The sequence below is a fragment of the Takifugu flavidus genome, chromosome 2 (assembly GCF_003711565.1).
Source record: "Takifugu flavidus isolate HTHZ2018 chromosome 2, ASM371156v2, whole genome shotgun sequence".
In the NCBI taxonomy this organism is placed as follows: domain Eukaryota; kingdom Metazoa; phylum Chordata; class Actinopteri; order Tetraodontiformes; family Tetraodontidae; genus Takifugu; species Takifugu flavidus.
In genome coordinates, this window is record NC_079521.1 from 17,557,670 (window position 1) to 17,572,178 (window position 14,509).

The 14,509-nt window shown below is 45.6% G+C and overlaps 1 protein-coding gene across 2 annotated transcripts in view; it reads right to left on the reverse strand.

Moving 5' to 3' along the window:
* The window catches only part of zfhx3b (zinc finger homeobox 3b), a 229,888-nt gene that overhangs the window by 157,729 nt on the left and 57,650 nt on the right, over positions 1-14,509 (reverse strand). The window contains exon 1 of one of the 2 annotated variants that reach the window (XM_057025265.1): positions 10,799-11,042. The exons of the other annotated variant lie outside the window; for it this stretch is intronic. The gene's annotated coding sequence lies outside the window, so the exon portion shown is untranslated. Of the gene's footprint in view, positions 1-10,798; positions 11,043-14,509 lie in introns of those variants that run through there. 2 annotated transcript variants of the gene reach the window in all.

A 14,509-nucleotide genomic window follows, 5' to 3' on the forward strand; every position in this document is an offset into this window, starting at 1 on the left:
GGCAGGCGCGGCAATGTGCAGACACTTGTTGCTACAATGGCTGCCTGTTACAGCGGCACATGGTCGGAGCAGGGCACACGAGGGGCGCGCACGAGGAGCAGATGGGCACTCTATAGGCTCCATGTGCAGCCATGGTTAACACAGAGGTAGACAGAGAGCACATTCTGCTCCGGGGGGACAATGTGTGCATGTCCCATTCATTAATAGGACCATTCATAAGTAACACAAAGTTTGATTGTATACAAAAGGGTAATTAGGGAGGAAGGGGCTAATCAATTAATACGTGTGTGTAAGAGAGAGGGGGGGGGGGATTTTTGGAACTTGCTGCAGTAAATGCAATTAAAAATGCATATTCAAAACACTTCTACTTGAGTTCTTTGGTTCGTTGTTTATTCCTGATGGAGGTCAACAGGTTCACTCCCAGCATTCACTGGGTCAGAGGTCATTAACATTCGCATGGAAGCCGCTCATGCTTGGTTACAGTTTTAATGACGATTAAACAACTGCATTTAAAGAGCAGCTTCAGGTGCCCATTACAGCCCCAATAATCCGTATCAGCTATTAAATCGGACTATAACAAGCAGAGCAGGAAGGTGTCTCAAGCATGTGACCCAGTGAGAGGTGAGCGATGTCAGCCCCTGCCCCTCACTGTCCCACGACCCCCCCCCCCCCCCCCCCCCCCAACCCATTAACATCCAGCCTTAATGCATTTCTTATATCTGTATGCTTTTCTGCCATATGGAGTCCCTGGTGATTTAAAGACAGCAACAAACCTGTCCTATTTTCAGAGAGGCATTATTGATAGACTGTCACTTCAGATTGTAGCTAACTGCTAATGGTTTTTTTATGGTACATATGTCAAATCTGATGCGTACTTTTTTCTCCGCGGTCCCGTGTCTCACCCTATCTTTCTTTCTCTCATTTGAGTTTAATGATTGCTTGAAGATCGTTTCCACACTTTTATTACAACGGAGCAGAACACAACTTACTATGTAATAGCATAAAAAAAAGGCCTTTTTCTGAAGAAGCCGTGTTCCGCCATGGAAGGTAATCATTGTTTTGCTTGAAATCATATGTCACCGGCTTTGACGCTGTACTTTTTTCTTTTCTTATGCCCTCAAAGCCAGGAAGCAAACACAGAAAGGCAAACATGATTTTAAAAAAAAACATTATTACAACAACCCGCATGCATATGTTGGAAAATGTATATATAGAGATATATAAATATATATGCTATTGTTAAGGTTGGGGTCAGGAGAACCAAAATTAGCGTGTAAAAATCATTCGCCATCAAAGTCCCGCCGGCTGTACTAATGTACCGAAGCACTTTTGTGTACACGCTGTAAAAAAAACCCACTTTCAACACACAATAACTGACAGGATTCTCACTTTTTCACGTTGAAAGTGGCACGACTCAGAGTTCAGCACGTGAGACTCGGGAGGTCTCGTCAAGCTCTGTGATGTTTTACAGGCATATTTTTAGTTTCTGAAACCTTCTCATGCTCGTGTTGAACCCCCCAGAAACAAACATTCCCTCTTCACTCCTCCACTCCAGTGTTTTTCTAGCCCCTCTTCATGGATTACTCTCCGTATTTGCATGGACAAAGAGTCGGTCAGCATGAATTTCTCTTGTGTTTGTGTGTTCTGCGGAGAGAAACATGTCTCCCTCTTACGTCCATGTCGTCAAGGGTCTCAACTTGTTGGGGCATTAATGAGAACACCTGCCCGGGGCAGGGGAGGGGAGGGGGGGCACCCTGAGTCTGTGGATCACTCGGAACACTAATGGTTTCCTGCCTTTCGAGCTTTCTGTTTCACCACTTGAGTCATCAGAGTGAAATCAAATCAGCTTAATAATTGCACACGCCGCTGATTTGGGTTTGCAGATGCGGCGGGGAAACAGTGGAAACAGAAATGGAGAAATAATAAAACGCAAATGAAAGGCTGCAGAAAGAGGGGCTCGGAACGTTGTAATACTCTGTCATTAAAGAGCAATAAGAAGTGCTCGAGAAGGTGTGTGTAAAAGAAGAAACAAAAAAAGACATGAATTGGCGCTCATGCTGTAAAAATGAAAGTAGCCCGCTGCTGGGTGAAGGACGAGCCATTTAAGAGGACAATGTTTAAGAGAAATCTGACAGGACAAGGTAGGCTTCGTCAGAAAGAGGCCGGGGGGGGGAGGGGGTGGCAGAAGAAAACAAATGAATAAATTCATGGGACAGAAAATGAAAAGGAAGATAGAGGGGAGTGGAGCAGAGGAAGGGGGCTGGAGTCATCAGTGGAAGATTTTTATTGTCCGGACACAGGAGATGCTCACAAAAGCACTGGGAAGATTCAATTAAGTATCATATGCAGTGACCTTATTGCCATGGTTACGGAACAGTGGAAAATATTAATCAAGCCTGCACTTGGAAGAGGGAGAGAGCTGGTGGAAGGAGAGAGGGAAGGAAGATGGCACTGAGGGAGGAGAAGATGGAGCGAGAACAATAGCACCGTATGTGTGTAGTCATGTGTGTGTGTGTGTTTGCACGTGGTTCTGGGCACCGACACAGTGAAAGTGTAGTTTTTGACTTCATAACCCCCCCCCCACCCCCTCAAAAAAGAACACAGGTTCGCCCTAATGAGGACAATGCACGTGTGTTGCTTTTTTTTGGCGCGATGGAGCCGGAACGTGTTGGAAATCTGACCCAGCAGGTTAATTTTGAACAAGCCGGAGACTAAAAAAAGGATGTTGAGCCACGTCTCGCTGCAGAGGGCGAAAGTTGAAGATGCTTGTGTTTGATGACGCTGCGGAGTGTTTGCTCGCTGTCTGCGAGGGCTGTCTTAAAAACAGTCTATCTGAACCACACACACACACACACACACACACACACACACACACACACACACACACACACACACACGAGATGAGCAAAATGTTAAATAAACAACGACAGGGATAAACAAAATCCCTCCATTTCAATGTCACCAGCATCTGAGCGAGGAGGGTGCGAGAGGCAGGTGCACGTGATGATGTCATCATCATCATTTCAACTTTGGACGGATGATGGAGGTTGAAGTTGTTAATTATGAATGTGGCGCACGTAAAATAAGACTGTAGTTTTAAAATAACCCCCCCCCCCCCCCCATCTCTGAAGTCTTTACTGAAATAGAATATAAGACAAAAACGACTCTTTATTCAAATAACATTGAAATGATTAATATCAGTGTACATGTAGTAACTAAACAGTAACTATTACGTTTGGTCACTGGTTGCTAATTTGAGACTTAAAATGAACAGCTGGTAAATTTAGGGTTTTCATCTTAATACATTGATGAACATCAGTATTCACTCTTCATCAACCATCACAGCAGCGTGAAGAACTAAGATAAAATTACAATTATTGCTTTATTAAAATTGTGAATGATTAAGTGTGCGTCAGTCCCACTTCTGTCTTAAAACAGCCTATTTAGACGCAGTTGCACCAAAATGTCATGACAGAAACGAGGCAGGGAAGATGTTTAAGAATTAAAGCTGTATTTTTAAAAGGAAAAATACATCCAATTAAAATATTTAGCATGATGGTAGCCTGATTAGCATGATTTAATTAATTGGTCCCACTATAATATTATAGATCAAAGCATTTTTACAATTGCGTTAATTAGATTTTGTGCCAGTTGACTTAACAATCAGACTTTAATAAAGATTAGATTTTTTTTTTTTCAAAATGGATAAAATCAGCTTGGGGAGAATTTGAAGGGGCGTAAAAGAGGAGCAGATTGAGTCGCCGCTCCAAGATGAAGTATGAAGTTTTATGTAAAGTTGACACAAGTTGGATCTTTCTGTCTGCTCTGAAGGTTTGTGGTCATGCAGGAAATCAGCCGACACAGTTATAGCCCAGTGATCTGAGCTCCACGTTGGTTCCGTGCCCTGCCCGCTCTAATCCCGGGCCCTTGTGACTTAACCCCCCCCCCCGGCCCATCCCTGCTGCAGAGCGCGCCGACCTGCGGGTGAGGCGCGGGCCGAGGTGTAACAAGAGAGGGTCCGAGCTGGAGGGCTGTTAAAGCGCCTGATGTGACCGTGACCACTTCCAGAAACAATTTAATTCCGCAGCTTCAGCCATCTCCAGCTGATCTACTCCTCCAAGGTCATTAACTGTGCCTCAGAAGGTCACATGATTAATGAGTGACAGACCCTCTGGTGCAATAACGTGTATGAACGTGGCCCATTAATTAGACAGGGGGCCAGAGAGAATGAATGGCCAGGGACAGCTTGGCCCCCTCACAACCCTGTCCTTCCCTGAGCCCATTTTTCATTTTCATCTGCACAAACAGACACATACAACCACATAGAGAATTCTAAAGACGGATTCCCTTTCAAAGAAACCGCGTCAACGTGCATATTCAACCCCTATTTGCAACGACGCAGAGCACAATGTAACGTTCCAACCAAACACAACGGCCGCGGCTGGAAAGCCGGTGGGCTTCCGAGCCTAAACGGCCACAGTTCAGTGCAAATAAACAGGCCCGAATGCTGCTTAGAAAGGCTGCGAGCGATGGCCTCAGGTTAATCTGGGTACCGAGCATCGGAACGCTCTGTTGCTGCAGCCCTTTTCCGGGACTCCGATAAGCACCCGGCATTACTGGGGGCAATCTCCAGGAGGAAATGAAACATTCTGCCGCCACAGACCGGCTTTATTAGAAGACAACAAGTCCGACCTCTCAGGATACACAGATCAGGAGATTTAATTGATGCTGACTGTCCGTCAATGCCGTCCCGCAGCTGGGAGAAACACGGGCGCTTAACGCCGCTCCACTGTAAATAGTATTCATTTCTCAGTCTAATCAACTTAATGCAATTCCAATAAGTCTATTTCTTAGAGTGGTCCTGTTGATGTGAACCCTCGGAGCCCCTCTGTTTTATTTTCAGCAGTGCCAACAAATGTAATGGCTGCTAAGTATATTGGGCAATATTATCAGAATGCTCTGCATCCTCTGCATGCATTTCAATTTTACCCCGAGGTCACGGCGTTATGGATGGACCCCGGCGGGGTCATTAATCACAAACTGTGTGTAATAACAACCAGTCAGACAAATAGACTTCGGGGAAGGTTTGAGACGAGGATGTGAGTGAGATCCGGGGGACGCGGCGGCTATCTATCGGAGCTAATCAATCTCATCGGTTTGCACGCTGAACCCGGGTCAGTGGCTTTTTTATTTTTTATTTCCAAAGCTGGCACGCCGTCATTATCAGCAGCAGGCCGGCGCGTTTCTCACCAGAACCATCATAAACGTGAGAGGGTGAGCCAGGCCGTGTGTCTTTCAGAAACAGGAAACCCACCAAGATTTAAAGATATGTGCATATTTAATCTGCTGCATTCTGGGTTACTAGATATTTATCTGTCCTTATGAATATGGCGAAACCTTAATTCCAGAGGCGTGCCTATGATAAACCTAATTTTCAAAAGGTACGGCTGACACATTTTCTTCTCAAACGAGCAAGAGAAATTAAATAAAAATATTCTTGCGTCATATCAAACAGCCCCGCAGCCTCTTGACCCTTCTGAATAAAGCATCTCTCTGGAGATTTGACACACATCTCTCAGCGCAGCTCTGAAGACAGCTACGAGTGTTGTTTGCCCTCTGATATATTTTTAATATTCAGATCATATCAAATATGTCCCCCTTCAATAATTGATCTATCTATCTAGCAATATAATACACGCTGGGTTTTGGCATGTGATTCCAGTCACTTTATCTTTCAAGTGTGACGCGCGGCGCTCCGGCTGTCCCGCATGTGATGAACTTGGCCGAGTTAAGTACCTCGGGCGCGCCATCATAAAACCGGCTGCATCAATCACGCCGCTTGATTCGGATTTTGATGTCGCTGGAGCTTCACGACACCTCTGACAAAAATCTCGGGGAGAAACAGTAAATTACTGGGCGTGTTAGCATCCTGCTAAACAAAAATGTCACTTGTAAAGGTCGTCCGAGCACTTAGGCGCTATAAAATCGCACAAAGCCAAAAGTCTGTAGTGTGAGATATGTAGTAAAGCCTTTTCTTTTTTATGAGGGAACACTGCGCAAAACAAACATATCAGCGTCCAATGGAGTGAGTGTTTTTCATTCTGTCTTTTGACCAACAGCATCTCCTGTGGTGGCTCATTTCCTTAGTGCAAGGGGTTCCCCACCCTTCATCTCAGTCAGGCTTCAGGGGGCATGTTGGATAGAATGTGAGATGGAGGGAAGGAGAAAAGTAGAGGAGGGAAACCATGCTGGGTGGAAGAAAATCTTCCATGTGCAGAAGCAGAGTGGCTAGAGGACATTTCACGCTAATGGCGGCCGGGCCAATTGAAATGACTGCAGCGCTGCATGATTTGAAGGTCAGGAGACAGCGGATTATATTCCATTGGTGGCGAGGGGGGATTGGAGGAGTAAAATGGTGCCTCCCCAACAAGCCGCCCCTCCTCCTCCGCTGAATTATTGCAGAACAGCCAAGATGGAATCAACGTAGCGCCGAACGCCACCGTTATTACAGTGGTGCACGGCGCACCAGGAAAACAGATCGGATTGCTCGGCTCTTTTCTGCACCCATACATCATAATGAGAAATTCTGCCATTGAAAATTCCAAAACGCTCTGTTTGTGAAAGCGGGAAAACACAGCAGCCCCCTCGCTCTACACGAGAGCAGAAGAGCCTTTTAACATCTCGCCGCTGCGATGACGGCGTCCCCGTGCTCCCCGCCGCCGTCACACGTGTTTTAAATGTGATCAGCAAATTGTGACGTTGGCACAAAAGGTTTTAGTTGCAAAGGTCAAATGATAATTTGCCCCCCGGTTAAAAAGGATGGCTCTAGTTTTATCTTATCTTATTTTAAATGGCATCGTAAGACAACAATGCAAAACTTATTAACACATGACAAAGGCATGAAGTGATCGTGCACATGGCTGCAGTAATAAGCTGTAATAAGACGTGAGAGGGACGTATATATTTGCAGCAGACGAGGCACAAGGCAGGCCGGCGTGATTACAGCCACTCTTTATCCAATGGATATTAGAGATTCGGGACAAAAGGACCTCGAGCCTAACATGCAAACAAACAGGAAAACAACAGCAAATGAGGCAACACGGATGTCAGGCAGAATTTCAGAAATCAGGGACATTAATGTAATTAAACTGATCCCTCGGAGGCATCAGCTTCTCTGTCTGCTTGATGTGATTTCATGAGTTCTGGAGGCTGTGCAATTTCTCATCGTCCCCACCACGCGCTGCACATGGGTCAGAGAGTCTGACCCCAGACGTGAGCAGCTACCAATGAGGAGGAAGAGAAGAAGAAAGAAGAACACAACCAGCATCCAGAGCAGCAGCAGGTATTTCCAGTCTCAGCGTCCGCTGTCAGTAAATACCGGCGGGCTGCGTCCAATCACATCCGCTGAACGACACCAACAGAGGGGAGAGAGGCAGGAAAGGGTGCCAGTCAGAGGCGGCAGCCAATGGGAAGCTTTGTTTAAGTCAGGGAGCGGAGGACGCAGACGCGAGCAGGTGGGAAGCCTCACAAACTTGCTGAATTCGTTGTACGTGCACCAGGAAGCCTCGCTGTGTTTCTGGGATTATCATTATTTTATATAACGAGTGTTAAGTGTCACATGACAAACACAGATGTAAAAACACACCTTTGGGGTTTTTTTTTAAATGACTGATAAAAAAATGAGCTGAAAACCATTATAATGCAGGTTTATGTACAAACGTTTATTTTACTGACAATTGGATCATATTTTAAGATGAAAAAAAACAAAAAAAAACAAGCTCATTTGCTTCAGTTTAAAAAAACAAGTGACTGTTAAAATAATCCTGTTAGTCTTCAAATAAACTTACATATATTGTGTTTTCATATGTAGATATTAACCCTTTAATTAGAGCTAATTACCTGTAATAATGAAATATTAGTGAGAGGGAATATATATGCGTGTGTGAGAGAGACTCTGTGTGTGTGTGTGTGGTGTGTGTGTGTGTGTGTGTGTGTGTGTGTGTGTGTGTGTGTGTGTGTGTGCGCACATGTAAACACTCTTTGTTTGGATAAAGCCACAGGTTAGCCGCACCAAGACAAAGGATGGAGAGACGCACGATGTGATGGTGCGACACCCCCCCGCAGACCCCCACCCGATACACCCCCCACCCCCCCCCCCCACCCCCCCGGAGGGTGCGCTTGTAAAACTCCAAAGGAGATAATAGACAGCCGAGGTAGCCCCGTCAATCCATGTGTGAATGGGTGACCATGTTAAGCTCCTGAAGCGGGCATTAATCCAGGATTTTAAGAGTAGAGCTAAGTTTGGCACCTTATCATGGCGGGGCCGCGACCTCAGCTGGGGTTCAAACACGCTGCAGGAGAGCCGCCTCAGTCACACGGGCCCAGCGCGCCGCCAACGCCGCCCCGGACCCCAAAATTCCAGCCTTAAAGTCACGCTATTGTAGGGAATTTCAAATTCATTTGTCTCTGAAACACATCTGCAACAGTTTTATTCCTAATCAGACGGTGGGTTTCGAAGTCTCTCGGCGTTCTGTGGCATGTTTTGCAGCGAGTATTGACTTTTATGGAGCCCCGGTGAACTCTCTGACCAGCCTCGGCGCTCGCCTCGCCCCTCCAGAAACGCACAAAGCAGACCAAAGCGGAGCACGCAGCAGAACCTTCTCTGCTCTCCCCAAGTCCAGATAAACACAGGCCAGCTCAGATCAACATCTAAGATATCTGTGCAGACAGACAAATATATTAAGAGCAGACAGCTCCTGACCGTGCTCCACGGAAAAACTCAAAATCGTGCCGTGGCAGTGGCGAGAGGATCCCCGAGCCGCTGCGAGGACGCACACAAGTGACGGCGGTGCAGAGCAAGGGCGACATCACAAGATCTCATGTGTGTAGGTGCAGTCAGAGGGCCACATCTTCAAGCCTGGGCTCAAGGACCCATCTGTGCTCACTGGCAGGGGCGGCGTCTCAGGGCCAGCGTGTTGACTTATAAATCTTCCTACTCAGTGCAGAATTCAAGTTATCGTCTGGCACAGAACATAAAAAAAAAAAAAAAATACCAGAGAAGCTGCTGCGGAGAAAGGAGAGGAAATTAAATGAGAGAGGGCTGAAGAAGGGGAGCAGGGTAGCATCTGTTTTGCTCTTTGTGGGCTCCCACAAACACACCCTGCACACGGAAGCGCGCAAACTGTCAGTTTCAATCTACATATCAGATTTCATTCAGATTTCCACATTTATCTCGCCTGTGTGGCGGGTGGAGCGCCAGCTTAAAGACGGTTGGGCTAATACCTGTGTCAAAAATAGTCATTCCTGCCTGTAAGAATATCGACTTCCTGCGTGGCCTCACAACAGCAGCGCACGTGACTCACGTGAACATTGTTTACAGAGGAGACACAAATGCCTTTTTATTCATATTAATCTGGAAGTGCATGTTTGTATTTAGTGCTTTGTAGGATCCTTTTTAATACCCATAGCAAAATGGATGCTAACATTATTATTTGCTTTTGAAATATTCTGCTGATTTAGTAATTTGATAAAGCAGTTAAGTGTGTAATGTGTCTCCTGACCACTTTACATCATCCATTCCTTCTTTAAGTTCAGAATTACGTCGCTCAGACCCAATCAGCCAATCAAACCTTAAAACGGGGAACATTTTTAGTAATTTGACCACCTGTCACCGAGGCCACATCAGCCCTGTGATTGGACAAATCAGCAGAGAGGAACGCTGTGCATGATATTTAAAGTGTATTATTGAGCAGGTAATTTTGTGTGTGTGTGTGTGTGTGTGTGTGTGTTTAGGAGAGAGAGAGACGGGAGAGAGAGAGTGAAAGAGAGAGTCCAAATGGATTTCAGCCCAGGAATAAATCACTGTCGCCACAGAAACAAGCTGACAGTTGTGATGGATGGCTGAAATTTTTGTGTTGATGTCTTTAGTATTGCTGGCAATTTGGTAGTCCTGGCTTTCCCACTTCTCCTGTGCACGTGTGTGGCTAAACACATTTAAATGTCCCCTCCTGTCATCCCACACCTGCTCCCTCCATCCTTAAATAAACTCCTTTAATTTACTTACATTCATTTAACCCAAATGCACCAATATTCAAAATGGCGCTACTGTCGTGAAGCAACCAGTGAGTAAATAAGTTTAAATTTCACTTAAGTGTTACCTTAAGTGATAAACAGTTGTGATGTTGACTTGCTGACGTGTGTGTGTGTGTGTGTGTGTGTGTGTGTGTGTATACACTCTCTGGCCACATGCTCCTTTCACACCTGTGTGTTCTGACCCTCTCATTGGCCACTATGTTGCCATATGACACAGTGACTCCTGGGGGGTTTTGGAGCAGCGGCTGTCAGCGGCAGCCACGTTTCACCGACATCAAATCGGACGACGATAAAGTCTTTTTTTTTCTGTTGTCTGACCGTGAGTCTGTCCCATCTCCTATAATGTACAGCCAGCCCCTTGTTTCTAATGCAGCATCCCAGCAAATGCACGCACATGAACGCACGCGAACACGCACACACACACACACACACACACACACACACACACACACACACACACACACACACAGAGTAAAGAGTTGGGCCGCTCTCTGCTCGCCCCTCCACATGCACTGTTCTCTCACCTGGCAGGATCAAAAAGAGCACACTTCCCACAAACTTAGGCGGAATCAATACTTTCTCCGGCAAAACAAAGCAGCCACAGCCTCAACCTGAGTCCACACAAACTGAGCTCAAACTGCTGTCAGCTGACAGCAGGAAAAAACAGAGCAGAAATGCTTCTTAAAAAGAAGAGATGTGTACTGACCTTCCTCTCCTCTTTCTCCTCCCTCTTTCTTTTTGCCGTCCGCTCTTGTCCTCTACACCTCTAGACTAAGAAAGTCATGGAGGAGCTGCTTCCTGCTCCTGCACGCCCCTATGCCACTGTATTAGTCTGATTTCACACTCTGCAGCCTAGCCTCTTGTCCTGAAGGGGACGGTGAATGTGCTGCTTATTTAGAAGCCGGCGTGCACTACCTGGGCTTGTAGGCAGCTGTTTAAAGCACGAGGCAGCATCCAGGGTGCATAATACCCTCTCTTCCTCTCACACACACACACATGCACGCACACACACGCGCCGAGGCTCATCTTCTCTCTCTCTTCCTCCACTTCTTCTTCTTGCTCAATCACATGTGTACACATTCAGCAGCTGGCTGGCTCAGGCAAGATCTCACACACACACACACATACACACGCGCGCAAGCACACTCCCTCACTCACACGCGCAACCAGAAGTGAAGTAATCACACACACACACATGCAAGCAGTGTGTCAGAGGTCTCTCTACCTTGGCTGGGATAGCAGGCAGTGTGAGAACACACAGTCAGACTGAGGTGGGCTGGCTGCTCCGTCCTTCTTTCTAAGTGTTTTGAAGACAATTTCAACAAGGGATTGCTCCCAATCTACTAAGGTGATCCACATGGATGAGTTATAATATGCTTGCCACTCTCTCCCTCTGTCTTGGCCCCCTCTTCTTCCTCTATTCCCCCTCCCTCGCTCTCTCATTCCCCTGCCTCACACCCCCCCGCCGGTCGCTCTGGTGCTCGTTGTTTTTACCCTATAATAAAGCCGTCGCCACTTCCAGCAGGAGAGGGAAGCCTCCACCGATTCAGTGGTGTTTTTTTCCCCTTCGAGATGTGCAGGAAAAATGGCCAAAGATTGACTGCACCTGGATGTGTATTAGTGAAATGCATTATTTATTGCAAAGCTGCATTTATTATCCCCCCCCCCCCCCCCCCAAACCCCACCACCACCAGCACCCCCCGATATGCTGATGGACACAAGGGGGAAGGGAGCACCGGTGGTGGCTACATCAGCACTGCAGCAGCGAAGGGGTGTTTTCTCCCTCTCCTTCTCTCTCTCTTTTGCTCTCTCTCTCTCTCTTCCAGTGTGTGTGTGTGTGCGCGTGTGTGTGTACATGTAAGGAGGAGGCAGCAATTGTGACGTTATGGATAAGGGGTCAGGATTTGGGGTAGCAGGGATCTGAAAGGAGGGGAAAAAATAGAATGCATAAGATTTGAATGCATTTATTTATGCAGTGACTTCAGCTGTCTGATCATCCAGGCTGCTGCCTAATGACATCACTGCTGCTTCTCCAGGCTGTCCCAAATCACACTGGTTTTTATTGAAAAACGTGTGTGTGTGTGTGTGTGTGTGTGTGTGTGTGTGTGTGTGTGTGTGTGTGTGTGTGTGAGGAAGACAATGAAAAAATATAAAAGCAGAAATACATTTTTAGCTCACCTGAAAACACGACCTGCTCCACATTAACTGAAATATTGCTGCGTTCAGGGTTTTTCTCGTCCCGTTTTGACTTTAGCGGAGATAAAAGATGTGAAAACTTTACATTATTTAAAACTGAATTTGCTTAAACTCATTGCAGCAACTCACATTTCAAAATGTGTAAGATTTAGAAATGTGCTTAATTTTGTAATCAACTGGCAGCTGCTCAAACATCTCACTGCAAATTACAGTTAATTTATTTTACATTATGAATTTTACATATAAAATATGAAGCCTTTAAATTAATTATTTACTTACATTCTAATTCTTAATATTTTTGATTAATCATCTGACTGTTCAACACGTACAAATTTAATTTCATGATTTATACATATTAAGTACATTAAAAATTTTAAACAAAATAGTTTAACCTCTTGTCCTTTGGCTCAGTTTTAGTAATTGTCATCAAAAATATTTCAAAATTGCAATAAATGTGAACTATTTTAGTAGAACACACACACACACACACACACACACACCACACACACACACACACACACACACACACACACACACACACACACAAACAATGTTCTGGGAGTCCCTGCAGAAAAACATAAATAATCTGGATTTATCCCTACATCTGCATTATTATTAAAATGTTCAATTTTTTATTGAATATTTTATAAATATTAACCCAGGGTTAAATATTAGGGTTAAATATTTTACAAATATTCAAATATTATTCAAACTTATGATAAAAATAAAGCAGTTTTGCAGGAATTTGTCTCAAAGTGAGTCTGATGACGGCCATTTTACACTCCAGGTAGAAGACAGGAAGTCCTCCCAGGAGCGTGGGTTCCGACCCGGAGGAAGGGGCGAAGCTGGGGGTGACTGGGCGAGCTGGAGCCGGCGCGCTGCTCAGCGGGCTGCTGCAGAGTGGACCCATGGGGGCAGGAGTCATGACGGAGCGGGCCTCTGACGCTGTCAGCGTTATCAGCCATCTTTGGCTCCCACAGCAGGAGGCGCACAAACAGAAACACACACGACGCCCCTCCAGCCTGACTCAGACCTGCTTTTATTGCCTGCACACAGAAACGCCGCCAGTTCCCCAGAAAGCTTCAAACGCAGGTCATAAACACGGAACGTTTCTGGCCTCGACAACAGAGGTGAAGAAGTCTTACTCTGGTCTACAGGTGTCTGCCCCCACCCACAGTGGAGCCAGCTGCTCGTCCTCCACCAGACCAGCTTTAGGGGGAACAAGGTGGCCCAAGGCCCAGCCTGGCCGTTCCATCACCACCATTAGGGCTTAAGCAGAGGTGGAAAACGGCTCCACAGGCATTAAGAGTCCATCTCAATCATTTTAATAGTATCATAATCACGGGCCTTTCTAATATTATTTTTAAAAGCCTTGGCGAGGGGGCAAAGTGATTTCATTTCCTTTTGCTTAACAATCTCAAATTGAGTAAGTGAATGAAGAAGAAAGAAGTATCTGAAGGGAGGCAGAAGAACAGTGGGCGCCATCAGCGAGCCGTCCTCTGGCCAGCGCAGGCCAGCACGCTCATCACACCACCCGCCCATTTTATTTAAATTTTAAAAAGTTATAATCTGCTTTAAAAATCCAAATAAGGGAAACAACCTTTTTGCTGCCATCTTCACACCAGGTGACCTTCTCATCTTCCCGAACCCATCAGAGCGGTCATGCATACACGTGCGCTCTTTTCCCATCATCCTCCACAACGGTGACCATAAAACACCGCTAAACAATCCCGGAGTTAATGTTTCCTCCTCTCATCTCCTCAGTTTTTAAACTTTCAATTTTCTTCAATAGCATTATTATGCATTATTAATAGCTCTAAATTATTACTCATTTCCCTCTTAAAATGGAGTGCTTTAATTCACATTTAAAGCACTCATCAAGCCTGTACGGGAGGATGAATGTGGAAGGATACATTATATTTGCAAAAAATGCAAAGGGCAAATTAAAAATATATAGAAATACTGAAATATTAACTATTAATTTCAAAAAGATCATTTTCCTCGGGATGGAAAAAAAGGGGGCTTTTCATTACTTCTAAGAGTCTCCCTCTTTTCTGAAGTGCACCCGTCTGATTGTGGCTCTCTGAATAATATGCAATTATCATGTAGTGAATATTCACCTGGGCATCAGATGTATAAATGTTACATTGGAGTGGGGCATGCAAGATTCAGGATGTCCGCTAATATGGAAACAAGGCCCGGATGGTGCGACGGGTGCAGG